The sequence below is a fragment of the Thunnus albacares genome, chromosome 7, assembly GCF_914725855.1.
Source record: "Thunnus albacares chromosome 7, fThuAlb1.1, whole genome shotgun sequence".
Lineage (NCBI taxonomy): Eukaryota > Metazoa > Chordata > Actinopteri > Scombriformes > Scombridae > Thunnus > Thunnus albacares.
Genome location: NC_058112.1, coordinates 8,744,402 through 8,758,665, shown reverse-complemented (window position 1 = coordinate 8,758,665; position 14,264 = coordinate 8,744,402). Strand labels below are relative to the sequence as shown.

Genomic DNA, 14,264 nt, shown 5'->3' with positions numbered 1-14,264 from the left:
GTTTCATTTTCAGTAATTTCATACAGAATAAATCATGTAGTAAATTTCCCCACCTACTTTCTTATGCTTTAGCCCCCCCATAAAAATGTTCATTGGTAGTATGAGCCTTTTATAGCTTTTTATTTTTATCAAATCGAGAGAATTGAGGGTTGTATTCAATCAGTAGCTTAACAGGAGATGATGGTTTAAACCATAAAAGTTAAGGGGGTATGGGTTTTTGCTCTTAAATGCCCAGAAAGTGAAAACACAAGGTGCAACCTCACTGTAACCAGGAGATGAAAGTATGTACAGTAATTTAAAGTAAAAGACCAGGTGAAAGAAACCAAAGCAACAGTTCAAATGACAGGCTTCAGTTCCTAAAGAATTAAGTCATGGTAATGCTTTGTGCGTGGGAAAGACAGTGTTTTCACCTCTTGGTTAAATTGATTGTGATGCTCCTCGTTATCATAAGATGCTGTACATTAAGTTTATATTTTTCTTCCTGTCTTAAATTTTTATTTTTATATTTATATGTTTCTTTAAGGATCTATGTGTAGCTCAAGTTTCTCTGAGTTTTTTTTCCTGTTTTGAATTTGGTAATTTTCACACTTTAACACCTCGACATCAAACCTCACCTGCCACTGGTCGGAATGAACACATCCTGGACTCTGCTTTGTGCTCTTGTTTTGTTGGCTGGTTGATCTGTGGTTAACTTGTTCACAGCTGACACACACACACACACACACAAACACAAAGAACTCACAAAACAAAATAAGGGTTGTGCATGCTAAGTGTGACATACGCTGTAATTCAGATGAAATGCAGGCATGGACTTTGCTCATTGGCATGTTATTTATAAATCACAAAGACTGAGTTCACATTTTGCATATGCTTACATCTCAACAAACTTCATTTATGTTAATGTTATTTAATAATGTAAAACACATTCTTAAGCCATATAAAGTATGATCCTAGAAACCTATCTTACTTCATCCTGTGTCTGTGGTGCAAGTGTGACTGATAGCAGAGCAGCTGTTTCCTGGGGGCTGCACCACTCACTGTCTCTGCCATGAGCGCTGGTGGCCGTGCTGCACTTGTCCCTGTCCAGCTGCCTGCCCTACTCTGCTGGGTTTTGTTCTGCAGAAACATTTAGCACCTACTGCTCATAGAGGGCGCTAGTCAGACTAGCTGGCTGCAGCTGCTGGAAGGCACAGAGGAAAGCGCTAGTTACCAGTGTTAGAGCCTGCTGCTGAGAGCTGCAGAAGCAAACAGGACATACATTGAATTTACACACATATGAAGTGAAAGTAAGAGGAGTGATACATTTTTCAGACATATGACAGCATACTATCTCAAACCTCACTATAAATGTAATTTAATCTCACATTCAGTCATAAAATGATATTTAATTTTATTGATTTATTTGTTGTTTATTTGCTTCCAGTGCTATTTCACAAATTTTAATACGTGCAGGGAGAAGTAGATCATTTTATCACTATCAAGAGCAGTTGATTTCACATGAATCTGAAAACAAGACTATTTCCCAACCAATTTCACTCTTTAAAAGTTTAATAATTACTGATTCGATACAAGCTTTATGACTTTTTGAGGTGTTTGTAGAGGGTGCAACACGTCCAAGGTTATAGTAGTCGTTGTTTCAAGTTAGAAGTATTAAAATAGTTTGAATCTACAAGTGGCTCAGCTCATGATGCAGCATAAAAAGCAGTGTGCCAATGTGCAGAGTCAAAACGAGAGCTCTCAGCTGTTCCAAACCTACAGCCTGCTGCTCACCACACCTCACACTTCACCTTTTGTTTCCTATCCATCTCTGGCAAACCCAGAGAAACATCCTGTTTGCTACTGATCAGAGGCTATCAATGTATCATTATGTCAGTTTACCTCCGCTTGACACATTTTAACAGGCAGTTAGGTGCACAGCATATATATATATATATATGTATTGTATCTTTACTGACCCACCCTTTTGATTATGAGTCACAGGAATAGCAGTTAACCTAAGTCAAACTGTGACTAAACAGAGAGCAATGAAATGGAAACTTTTTTGAAATCTTATCAGTGTTAAGGGTGTTAACTTGTGCATACTTTTACTTTACTTGCACAATTATTATCTTTTCTCACGAAAGCTAAACCCACCAGTAAGGTGTGTGTATTTAAAAAGAGTGAGTGGCCTCTAGATAGTTAGTTAATATATTGTTTCTGGATCAGGGTTCACCAAAGGTAGAGTTAGCCTTCTAACATATTGGCTTCTGTTAATCAGTGATACTGCCTTTCTCCTTTCATGTACAGTAAATCGCCCATGAACAGTGGCGACACAGATTTCAAAGAATCTTTCCATCATTCCAAACATGGCAATTATCAACCAATCACATGGGAATCAGTCCCCCTCTTGTCATGTGGACTTATTTTGCCTGACAACAGTTAAAGTTTAGTCAGATCCCTCTGGGAGTGAAGGAGAGTTCTTCACAAGGAACTCAATCACAGGACCTTTTTCAAGTGGCTAAATGAAGAGAAAACAGGCAAATACCTCAATCCAAAATAGAAAACGGCGATGGAATGTTTTGAGGCATGGTGAGGTGACGTAGGAATTAGCTGTAATCAGTGAAACACTTGGAGAATGCTGCTGCTTTGTGCCAGTGAGTTGATCACTTAGAATAACACAAATGGAAAACTTTTTTTTTCATTTAATGATATATTTCTTCACAATCGCAGCATTTATATAGAAGTAAGAGTAGATTGATCATCACAGCAACTGTTTGACATTAAAATAACAACAAATAAAGAAATCATACCTCATCAGTCTGCGTCTGTGACCTTGTGTTGACATGTTCTATTACTCTTTGCTTAACATTGGCTTTCTCAGTATATACAGACAGCTGTGGGTGTGGCCATTGTTGAGCAGCCATCATAGCGACAATAGTGTTGAAAAGCAAGAGCAGTAAAAGCAAAATCTATACCCACGTTTTTATGTTATAAAGTACACTTCAATATAAATACAAATATTCACATTCCTCAGAGGGTGAATACTACTGACTTTGTTGAAATGTCTCAAAAACTTTTGGATGGATTGCCATTAAATTTGGAACAGACATTCAAGTTCCCCACAGGGTGAAATGAAATAACTTTGGTGATCTCTTAACTTTTCATCTCGCGCTGTCATTGGATCAAGATTTTAATCGAATACCCGGTCTTTGTTTCAATCAGCAAAAATGAGGCTGATAGAAAACAATACACCTTCTTAGCATCAGCAAACTAACATAGTCATTGTGAGCATGTTGCCATGCTGACTTTAGCATTTAGCTCAAAGCACCGCTGTGCGTAAGTACAGCCTCACAGAGCTGCTATCATGGCTGTAGACTTTAAACATGGACATTGCACAAAGACAAAGTTGGTTATTCTATATAAAGCCTGGGAGATTAAGAAAAATAAACTTTAAGAATGAGAATTTGTGCTATTTTGTGCACAATATATCTTTCTTTTGGCTCTATATATGTGTTAGAGTTTGTCTTACTGTATTTTGTGGGGTGGGTGAAGTTTTGCATGATAGGGAAGTAAAAAACTGAGTTACAGACATAACCCTCATTATTTCTGATAACCTGACAGCTCATTAGAATTTGCTGCAGGAACATCACTATGCTTGTTTACTATATTAGAGAGAGGAAGTTGATACTCACAATACACTTACTATTTTAGATTATTAGTTCCATACTCTAGCAATTCTGTACTTAAGTTGCTCTTTTCAAAAGTAAAAATTCACATGAACCAGTCCCTGTAGCATCAGCTGATTGTGGCCATTTTGATTTACTCTCTCTGAAGTTCCCCTTTTTAAGTTAGCTCTGTTCAGACTTCCCTGCATGATAGTGAATGAGTGGAATTTGAAAGTAGAGCTACAGTATGAACAAACCTCTGGTCCATTCATCATTGTGACACTCTCAGTCTCACTCTCAATCCAATAGATTTTATGAGTGTGAAAATAACCCTATATGGATGAATGTTTCTTTGAATATTCTGCATGTCCCATGGCTGAATCATTCAGAATGCAGGCTTGGTTGTAAAATAAACTTTTTGTCACAACTCATAACTTCTCAGATCTTTTGACCTTAAATGAACCGAAGTGTTAGATAAGAAAACATCACGTGATACTACCCTTAGATCGTATTTTAAGAAACAAAACAGTGATATTGTATGTCTACGCATGGCTGTATGTGCATACATGTGTGACCATCCATGTCTCCCTGCCTTTTATATCAGTGTGCTCCTTTACGATAGACTGCCTCTGTGGATTAAACACTGAGAAGGTTCCCAAAAGAGACCAAGTCCCAGGTGTTTCAGTCACCATAGTGCCCTCTCACTCTTATTTGCGTACACAGATGTTTAAGCTTCCACCTTCTGTATACATACTGCAGTTCTGCAAAATCCCCCAAGCCTCATTTTAAACCATACAACATTTCACTGAGGAGTGTGTGCGTGCGTTTGAGTGTGCTGTGTTTTTTTTTTTTTTTACTCTGACAGACGTGCACATTTGACTCTTCTCTTTTGCATGGTGCAGATTTGAGGCATTTTGCCTAGAGACCATATCTGTATGTGTGAATGTGTGTGTGGTGGCCAGTGGAGGTTATGAATGAGCTACAGCTGCATGGCCCACTGGTCAGTAAGGACAGCTGATGAATGAAGTGGAAATTATTAAAATAAACTGCTGGGTGATGCAACAACATTTGTTCAGCAGGCCTCCATATCTCCCCATCCATATCTTCCTCACACATCTGGCTTTACAAAGATGCACACCCTGTTGATGCAATGGACCCAAATATTTAAAACACCAAAAGGTCATCAAGTTTGTTCGTGCCTTTAGCAGGAACTCCCATGAGATTATGAAATGATGCTAATTTTGTGCAATTTCATATGAAACAAGCATGCTTTGCATGAAACAAGGGGAGAACAGTGAGACAGACCACAGACAGATATGTGAGTAGTAGAGGGGAGTAGTTATAGCGACAGATGGACAGAGATGGGGAGGTGACAGAGAGGGGGAAACGGGGCTGGTGATGGATAGACAGACGGAGAGAGAGAGGAAGAAGGGCAGCGATAAGGACAAAGACATCAGTCACATTTAGGGGTTTTTCCCTCCTCCCCTTTGCGAGTGGACCTTGATCCAAGCCACACAGACTCTACTGTGTCATGGTGTGTGTGGCCCTGTGTCTGTGTGGGCCTGCAAGTGGTGACTGGACAAATCATGACTCAGCAGAAATAGAGACACATAGAGTAGAATAGAGCACGGCTTCATTGTTGGAGCAGGTTTCTTTGGATTCACATCAGCTGCTATTCACAACACAATGGATCTGACTCCATTCACAGTTTTCTTCCTTTGCAGCAGCTTATATTAAAGCGTAACCTCCACTAGCTGCTTACAGGCAACCTGTGTGGGAATTTCTTTAGATACATGAGTATCACTACATTTTAAAGAACCTTTAAAGTGAGCTTATGTAACTTTTGCTGGACAGCGGCCACAAGTGACACCCTGGTAAAACATTGTGCAAAAAACATAGTGAAAGAGTAGCTCAATAAAAAAGTCAAAACATCAGAGAAGTGACTCAATGTATGATATAAAACAATATCAATCTAAAGTTAGCTAGCAGTAGCTAACATTAACCAAAACCAAAACCCAGTTGTCAATCTAGACCAATCAATCTAGTGTTAAAAAAACAAAATGTGTTTTTAATTCTCCTTGTTGCATTTGATGTGTAATCACAAAGGATTGAGTTACAACATTCTGTCAAAACAGTAAATTAACCCCAACGGTTGTCCAAAAGAAAGAACAAAACTCAGTTCCTGGGAAACTGGTTGCAGTTAGTGATGAATCACCAAAACAAACACAAAAGCTTCACATATCATGCCTATTTGGATTATCTGTTATGATGTTGGATGTATATGTTAAACATGGTCAAAGGTCCAAAACTCGAGGTGAACGTATGTAAAAATTCTCCCTCCAAGTCAAAAGGCTGGGCTTCAGACGTTTAAACGAGTTCCAAATAGTAAATAGAACCTAATTCACCTGTTGTAGTGAGGAACCTCGCTTCAAATATTGTTACTGATAGGCTGACTTTGAGTTGAATTTTGGAAATGTGTGACAAGAAGGTCAGAGGTGGATTTGAACAAATAAATAAATCCGACCTCTTTGTATGTTATTTAATTAGTTCTCCATACTTACACATTCAAACATGTACTGTAAATGTATGTAATTCATGTGTGTGTGTGTGTGTGTGTGTGCTTTTCTGCATCCCTGTGTATGTGTGTGTGTCAAACACTTGCACTTGCAGTTCCTGTTTGGGGAGGTCCGCTGGTCCTGGCAAACAGTGTCTGGTCTTATCTCTTGTGTTTTATGTTCCTAGCGAGCTGGGGGCACAAGCAGCCCTTTGTGGCCAAGAGGTGGCTGGTCTCACTCCAGACCGACCCATGCAGCTGTTCACCACTGTTGGACATATCCATGTGTGTGCGTGCCTGTGTGGGAGATACATGTGTATATGTGTGCCTGTACGTGTGTGTGCATGTATTATGCGCTGTATGTATGTTTATGCATGTGTATTATGAATGTACTGTATGTATTTGTGTGTGTGTGTGTGTGTGTCCGTGTGCGTTATGGAGGCTGCGTGTGTAAACTCAAACTGCATTCTTCTGTCAGATAGCTAGAGCTAAAGACACAATCTTACAAGTATCAGAAGAAGAAGAAGAAGAAAGCGAGATGAAACAGTAAAGAATAACAGAAGCTTCATGTAACTTCAGCGCTGATCTATGACGTCTACGTTGCATACTTCATAGTGTAATAACGGCAAACACAGCCTACAATGGCTCTTTGATTTGGGAGAGTTTGACTTCTTAATGTCTTCTCCTGTCACATCCTCCATCATTTCCTCTGAGTGTGCTATGAATGGTCAGATTGCAGGTTGGGTACAGGCAGACCTTAACGCATGCAGGAGTATGTGTGTTCAGTAGGCCTGCATGTCTGAACTCCAGCCCAATATGAGACCAACTCATGGGTCTCTTTCTCTGCCTCTCCTTAACCTGAACCCTTGTGACACCACCGATCCCCTCAGTGGAGGTTCACTGCTCGGTAACACAAAGTCTATTGTGCGTGTGACCCATTAAGATCTCCTAAAAGGAGCCATCGGCGAAGCCAGCACAAAGCCACGTGCTGTGTTGGCAGTTGAGTGTGGAGAGGGCAAGAATGTGGCCCCCAGACTCAGCTTCTGGTTAGAGAGAGAGAGAGAGAGAGAGAGAGAGAGAGAGAGAGAGAGAGAGAGAGAGAGAGAGAGAGAGAGAGAGAGATCTACAGAGAGCGGAAAATGAGGCATGCTTTTGGGCATTAATGACATTTTGAGATCAAAAAATCACCTCTGCTCAGAGAAAATGTAGGCTATTAAACATTCCTCAAATTGAATCGACCAACATCTAGTTTCAAATAGATTTTGGCAGATATATTCTATGTTAAGTGCTTTCTAATCAAGCAATGTCACTGTTTTTCTTACATTTTCAGTTGAGAGAAAATTTGTATAATAGCACGGTTATTGCAGAGGTTAAACGTAAAGTAGCGTAGTTTTGCGTAACCAACAACAGAAAATGTATTGAATGTGGACATTTTACATCACGGCCCTGTCTCCTACTGTTTGTTCATGTGCAATTGATTTGCAACAGTTATTCACAGTCCCTGGCGACATTATTGCCAAAGCTCAGAGGTGGGTGCGGAGGTCAGGGAGGTGGTTTGGCATACAGCGTGCTTGACTCTGACACTGGAAGGCTGCATTGACGTCCCGTCTCATACTTCTTGTGAATGTTGACTTTTCCACAAGTTAACCATGACATTCATCTTTGCCAAAAAACTGCTGTTAAGTGACTAAGCGTAACCATGAATACCTTAAACAAACTTGGGCAATGTGGTGACTTAAACCATGAGACAAAAGAGATTTGTCAACCAGAACTTGCTCGTTTACCAGTTAAATGTAACATTAGTCTTTGAGGGCCAAAAGGTGTGGCAAACATTAGGCAAACATTTAGCAGTCACACCAGTTGATGAAGTTAACAGCCAACAACAACCTGATATTGCATTTCCTGATCTACCTCTAGTGCTGTTAGCATTACTTTTCATTATTTATGGTCAGTGCTGATGTTATTGGCAGAGCTTATTCAGGAAATGTAAAGTTCAGGTGTTTCCATTGTGATGTGGTGTTTACATTTTTCTAAGCATTGTTTTAAGTTAACAACTGATTCAATGCTGCTCAGTCTGAATGTACAGTATGGATCTGTAGCACCTCTTAATTAGACAGCTGTTGGACATCACTGGAATTAATAAATTGGACAGTCAACTGGGGAAAGCTGCACTTGTTATATTTTAGCATGCAGTAAATGTTTATTTAGCTCTGTATAGATATAATGGAAAGTCCAAAAGATTGTTACCCATAAAAGACACCCTACACAAACAGAAATGGCAAAGCAATGGAAGAATGAGTTTCATGTTTTCTGTGGGTAACTTTCTTTGGCCTGGCATTCTCCACTGTTTTATTTACTCCCGTTAGTGCCTGTTGCCAAAATCATAACAGCTGGGGGCGGGCTGGAGGAACAGGATTTTAAAAAGCAAACATAAATGGTCTCAGTAATAAAGTTTTTTTTTTCCTCCTCACCTCTTTGAACATCCTGCGTCTTCTTACAGTTGTCCCTATCTTTGGTATCTCTCCCACACTCAGGGAGAGACTGAATTATAACACGGCCCTTGCCCATGGGAGGTAGTGTGTCTGATGGACTTATCCGTCCACCTGATCACAGTCACCTGTCAAGTTTGTTATTCTAAATGCCAGCTTTTGTGTGATAAGGTCTTACGCGGGACAGAGCAGGTGAACCCAAGTGCAAACACTCAACAGCGTGGAGACAGGGATATGATAGAAACAAGGTATTTATTGTAAAAGCTAGGGAAAGGCAGGTCTGGGTAGTGGGCTGGTAACTAGGAACTGGGGCTGGTAGCTGGTAGCTGGCAACCTGGAGCTGAGGCTTGGGCTGGAAGCTTGGAACATGGGACTGAGGCTTAGACTGGAAAATGGGAAGAGCAGGAATCCAGGGCAGGGAAGCAGGGCTGAGGAGACAATACGAGAGGCTGGAGACAAAGCAGAGTGAGAGAACTGGAGGGAACAGGAGACTGGGTTAGGCGAGGGGAAAACAGGCAACAACAGATAAACAGAATAAATGCAAGTGAAGTGGCTTGAAGCGTTGTGGCACTGACCGAAGCAAAGGCTATGATCTGGCAGGGCTGATTATAAGTAGAGGTCTTGATTATGGAACAGATTGCAGCTGGTGGGGCTCTGCTCTGACTCCAGCACACCTGTCTCCACTCACACAATCACACACACACACACACACACACACACACACACACACACATTGGGAGAGCGGCAGCAAGTTAGGGAGACACAGGATTATGACATAAGGGGGACATTTAGTATTTTCAAGTCTGTTTTTGTGTGTGTTTATATTAAGAAAAGAAATTGGAAATGTTTTCGTGAACTGGATTGAATCTCTACCCTACTGCATTAGTTAGCATTAAATTAGTTCAACCATTAAGTCATATCCTTCCTGCATTTATTAAATGACAATTCTTCTTTCCGTTTTGTGTCAGATATTGTATGTCATGTCAGGTCATATGTGTTTGGTATGACACTGCACCAACAAGACACATTTGTTGTACTTGTTGAACAAAGCAATTTGAGATTCTTTGACTAGTAAAAACATGCTGCTTCCACAGCAGCCGCCACCATCCATCTTGTTCTCTTTCATTTGAAATGCATCATCTGAGTCGACCCTTGACCTCCATGGCCATGTCACTTCCTCTCTCCAGCATTGTGCCACTCCAGGGGGCAAGGATAGATGGGTCACAGAGGTTAGCAGGTTGAGCTGTCAGCACGAGTTTCACGGGCCTGTTAGGTATTGAGGTGGGACGCGTAGAGACTGCACGAGACCGTGTGGGGTCACAGCAGATCAGATTTATTACTGTTCTCACTATGAATTCCATGTTCTTTGCTCAAGTCCATCACATCCCCTCGCCCCATCACTTCTTCACTACTTTTTCCCTCTCTCTCCCCCAGATTTCTTTCTTTCTGTCTTTATGTAAGAGTATATGCTCACTCTACTACCAGGACACTACACACAGCTCACAAGGGGCCTCATTTATAACCATTGCATAGGCACAAAAGAAGGTGTACGCCGCTTTCTAAGCAGACTTTGGGATTTATAAAAAACAAACTTGACAGGAGAATGTGCTGTCCTCCACAGAAACTCTGACCCATGCGTACGTGCATAAAAGGGAGAAATGAGAAACTGCGACTCCGATGGCAGAAGGATGAAACGCGAGAAACAGTTTGAAATTTGATACTATTGTGTAAAATAAATCGAAATGTTGCCTCTCACATATTAAATGAAGAGTTAATTTGCAAAAACAGATCAAAGCCATTCTTAAAGTGAATAAACAAACACCTGTTTGGTTGATACTGCCTGGAGTGCACACAAAAAAACATGATTTAGGATGATAAATAAAAATGTAGATATGTGTTATTGCAAAAGAGCCCCTCAACCCTCATAAGCATTTGAGCCAAACACTGCTGCCTCACGCCAGGATGAACATAACACCATTTATTAAGTAGATCTTTCAGTGTACAGCAAGTACAAGTACATACAGGGAAGCACATACTAGGAATTTGCTTTGGTGGTGTGCAGCAGTCTTAGATATACACAAAAATTAAGTAATCCTAAAATAATATAAAAAAAAACAATGAATTTAGAAAAGAAGAAAAATGTAAAATATATTCTCTAAAAGAGGAGCAGATAACAGGTTTAAATGTTAGTAAATAGAAGGGAATGGGAAGGATGTGCAAGTTATTGATTAGGGGTAGGCTAAACAGTATATAGAGTGCAGTTATTAATAGTAAAATAGTAAAATAATTCAAGTTGCAAAGATCACAGATGTGTCACTTAAAACAAGTCTTATTTCTTTTAACTCCTTGGCAACCTGCATCTGTGGGGACACGGCCGCTGGAGGGTTGAGACACACAAGGTGCAGTGGAGAGGCTGAGCTGGGCGCACTTTGCTCAGCTGCAGCACCACTGACCCCACTGGAACACACAGCGACTAAAAACAGTAGAAAATGTCTCATTTGTTTGTGTCCATAAAAGTTTAAACACAACTTGAATGCATTTGTTTTACTCTCTTTTCAAACAAAGGAATACAAATTATATACCGGGGTCATTCGGTGCATCTTGTCTGTGTCCCCCTCCATCTACATCACTACTCAGGAGGCTTTCTCTGATCATTCCTGCAAGTTTCTCATAAGGAGGGGTGAGCTCCAGTATCCCCTTTTCCCTGCCCATGGCGCAAACACTCTACTTTTATGTCGCAACACTTCTGTTTTATTTCGGAGGATCCGACCTTCTGAGCCAGCAGCATTCACTGCGTCCGCCATATGCTGCTACTCTGAGTCAAACAATATATTTTTTCTTGCCTCAACCTCTCCAACAAGAACTTCAATTTCAAACTGTATGAAATTTCTTTTTTTGGCTTTTCTGTTGGCGTTTGCCGTGGTTGTCTTCATGCAGTTGGTATGAATGAATATTATTTAGGGACATACATGTTCATTGTTACAAGATGCTCTGCAGATTCGATTGTGATTTATAAAGGGAAATCAGCGTAGGATTTGCATGCACACTGTCTTATAAATCAGAATATTTTTGTGCGTAAGCACTTTCTGTGTTTCATCCGTACGCCACCTTTTGACATGAATCCTGCACACAGTTTTATAAATGACTCTTGGCCATTCATGCTAGTATTTCAGTTTGTCATGCTTATAAAGCTTCATATAATCAGTATAATGTTGGTCCAGTTTAAGCTGAACTTATCATTAATTTATTGCGTCGAGTGAAGTTCGCCAGCAGACTCATGGAACAAGCTGCTGGCTCGTTAGTAACATTTCTCTTTGTTCGTATTCAGATAATTGAATTGAATAATTGAATAACTGAATAATTGAATAATTGAACATGAACCAAAACCAAAAATATCTGTTTGCATTACCACAAAACATAAAAAGGAAGAATCAGTTTACTGTATCCAGATACAGATCACGTGTTAATACCAGGTGTAAATGGATACAGCGAGGGTTGAAGGTTTCCTGTGGATTTTTTGACCACTGGTGGCACCATGGAGCAATGTTTTTATGAGTGAGATTTGATTGTATTGTGCACCTGCACTATACACATTCCTGCTGCCGGTTGCCTGCTGTTCAGATAATTGGTGGCGGTAATGTGCAAAGAAGTATAGCAATGCACCAACAAAGGCAGTGAAGAAGAAGACTGCTATCTAGCAAACATGGATGTAAACAATGCACAATTTTGATAATCAGCTTTGCAAATGCTTTACGTGGAAGGAAAACAGCCAACATGTTTGTCAGTTCTCAAGGATACACGCAATGCATTTTGGTGAGAAACGCTGAATGTAAACATACCCGTGACCCGTGTTTTCCATATTGTTACATGTTCAGGTCAAAAGTTGGGTTGGAATAGATATAACTTCATTCTTCTTTCCATCAGCTCCCCACGCAGAACTCGATTGTTTATCAGAGCCGTCATTTTAGTATAGGTGTGAAGTCAAAAAGAGAGAAAAAACGTTTCTTTTTTTATCTCAGAACAAAGGATACCAACCTGCAAAAACAGGACAGGCATTCATGGCTTTGTCCTATTAAGAGCCTGCAGCTCTTCCTGTCTTACCTTTCTCTTGCTTTCTTGCTTTGCCTTTTTTTTCTCCCGGTAATCTATTATGTCTTCTTTATCTTGCCTCTATCTTTGATGATCTGAAACATCTTTGTCAACATTGTGCGATTGTGTGTTTTCATGGATTTACAAGCCAGTGTGTGTCCCGATATCTGCCAGGGAACATCTGCCTGGCCGTACTAGTGAGGGGCAAACAGAGAGGGGGCGAATTCTTAACAGGCCTCAAATAAACTGCTTCACAAAGGGGACTGGGGAGGACACTGAAGTCTGCCAATCAAGTGATGTTTTCCAATTAACCTGGGGTTAAAAAGATAGGTAAACCTCCTTGAACAAACGCTGAGGAGACCAAAGACTTGACTGAAAGTTACTCGCAGTCTTTACTTGGGTGGTGACGGGATGGGCTGTTTGCTCAGGCTTTGGACTGACTCACAAATCAAAGTGTGTGTCAGAATGGAGAGATTAGGGAGCCAGAATAGGTCTGAGATTCTACCTGTGCCCTTGTCTCTTTGTTGTCACCCACCTGGATGAACTGTTAACATTGCGTAACACACACACACACACAGACACACACACACACAACAGAGAAACTTTCTACTACCCTGATAAAATGCAGCTGTTTTTATCTACTGCTTCAGAACTGAGGAGGCCCAGTAAAGGCTGTTTGAAGAACCGATGAGTGTAGCATTGTTCATAGTGGGAGAGTCCCCGTTCCACTGAAGCATTCTGCTGCTCTCAGTGTGGCCTGTCCCTCCAGCTGCTGTCATTTCAGGACACGACACAGACTTTAAAGCTGGTAGTACACTGTTAGTACACTCATGCATGGACCTAAAGGGAGAGATAGAGCGAAGGAAATACGCAAAAATGATGACAGAGTTTCAACTAGAAAAGGGGAAGTTGTAACTTCTCTGCCAGAGCTGCGTGATTTGTCATTCATCAACTGTAATAAATATTATCAGATGCCATCAGAATGAGTGGGATCGAATTACAGCACAAAGCGTACAGTATAGCCAAGTCAGGTTCTGCTGAATTACATTTCCTTGTGTTGTTGTCTCACATTTGTTTATCAGGAAGCAGGTAACTGATGTGCACTGCCAGGAGCTCAGGTTTCAAAGACAAGGCTGGATAATGGAAGACGTTTAAAAAGCCATTTCAGACAATGCAGGATCTTAAGTCCTGGATGTCCTGCTCATCATTCATCTGATCCCATTTCCTGACTTCTGAAGATTGAGGGATCTAATTCAGACCTCTCTGCTTTCACCTGCTTTGTAGTCTCACTGTATTCACCTGGTTTGAAAAAAGAAATGTGTGTTTTGACAACTTCACATTTCACTGGATTTCATGGTACAGCTTCCCCACCTCCCCGTGCTCCGTCACTCCTTCACCCTCCTTATCTTGAAGACTCCCTTCCCACTCCTTGCGCTCTCTCTAGGTGAATTGAACCTTGTCTTACTGTTAAATGAAGCTCTGCTGGAA

The 14,264-nt window shown here is 40.7% G+C and overlaps 1 long non-coding RNA gene across 1 annotated transcript in view; it reads left to right on the top strand.

Annotated features, from left to right (window-relative positions):
- The window catches only part of LOC122985468, a 114,088-nt gene that overhangs the window by 79,228 nt on the left and 20,596 nt on the right, over positions 1 to 14,264 (top strand). The gene's annotated exons all lie outside the window — the stretch shown is intronic.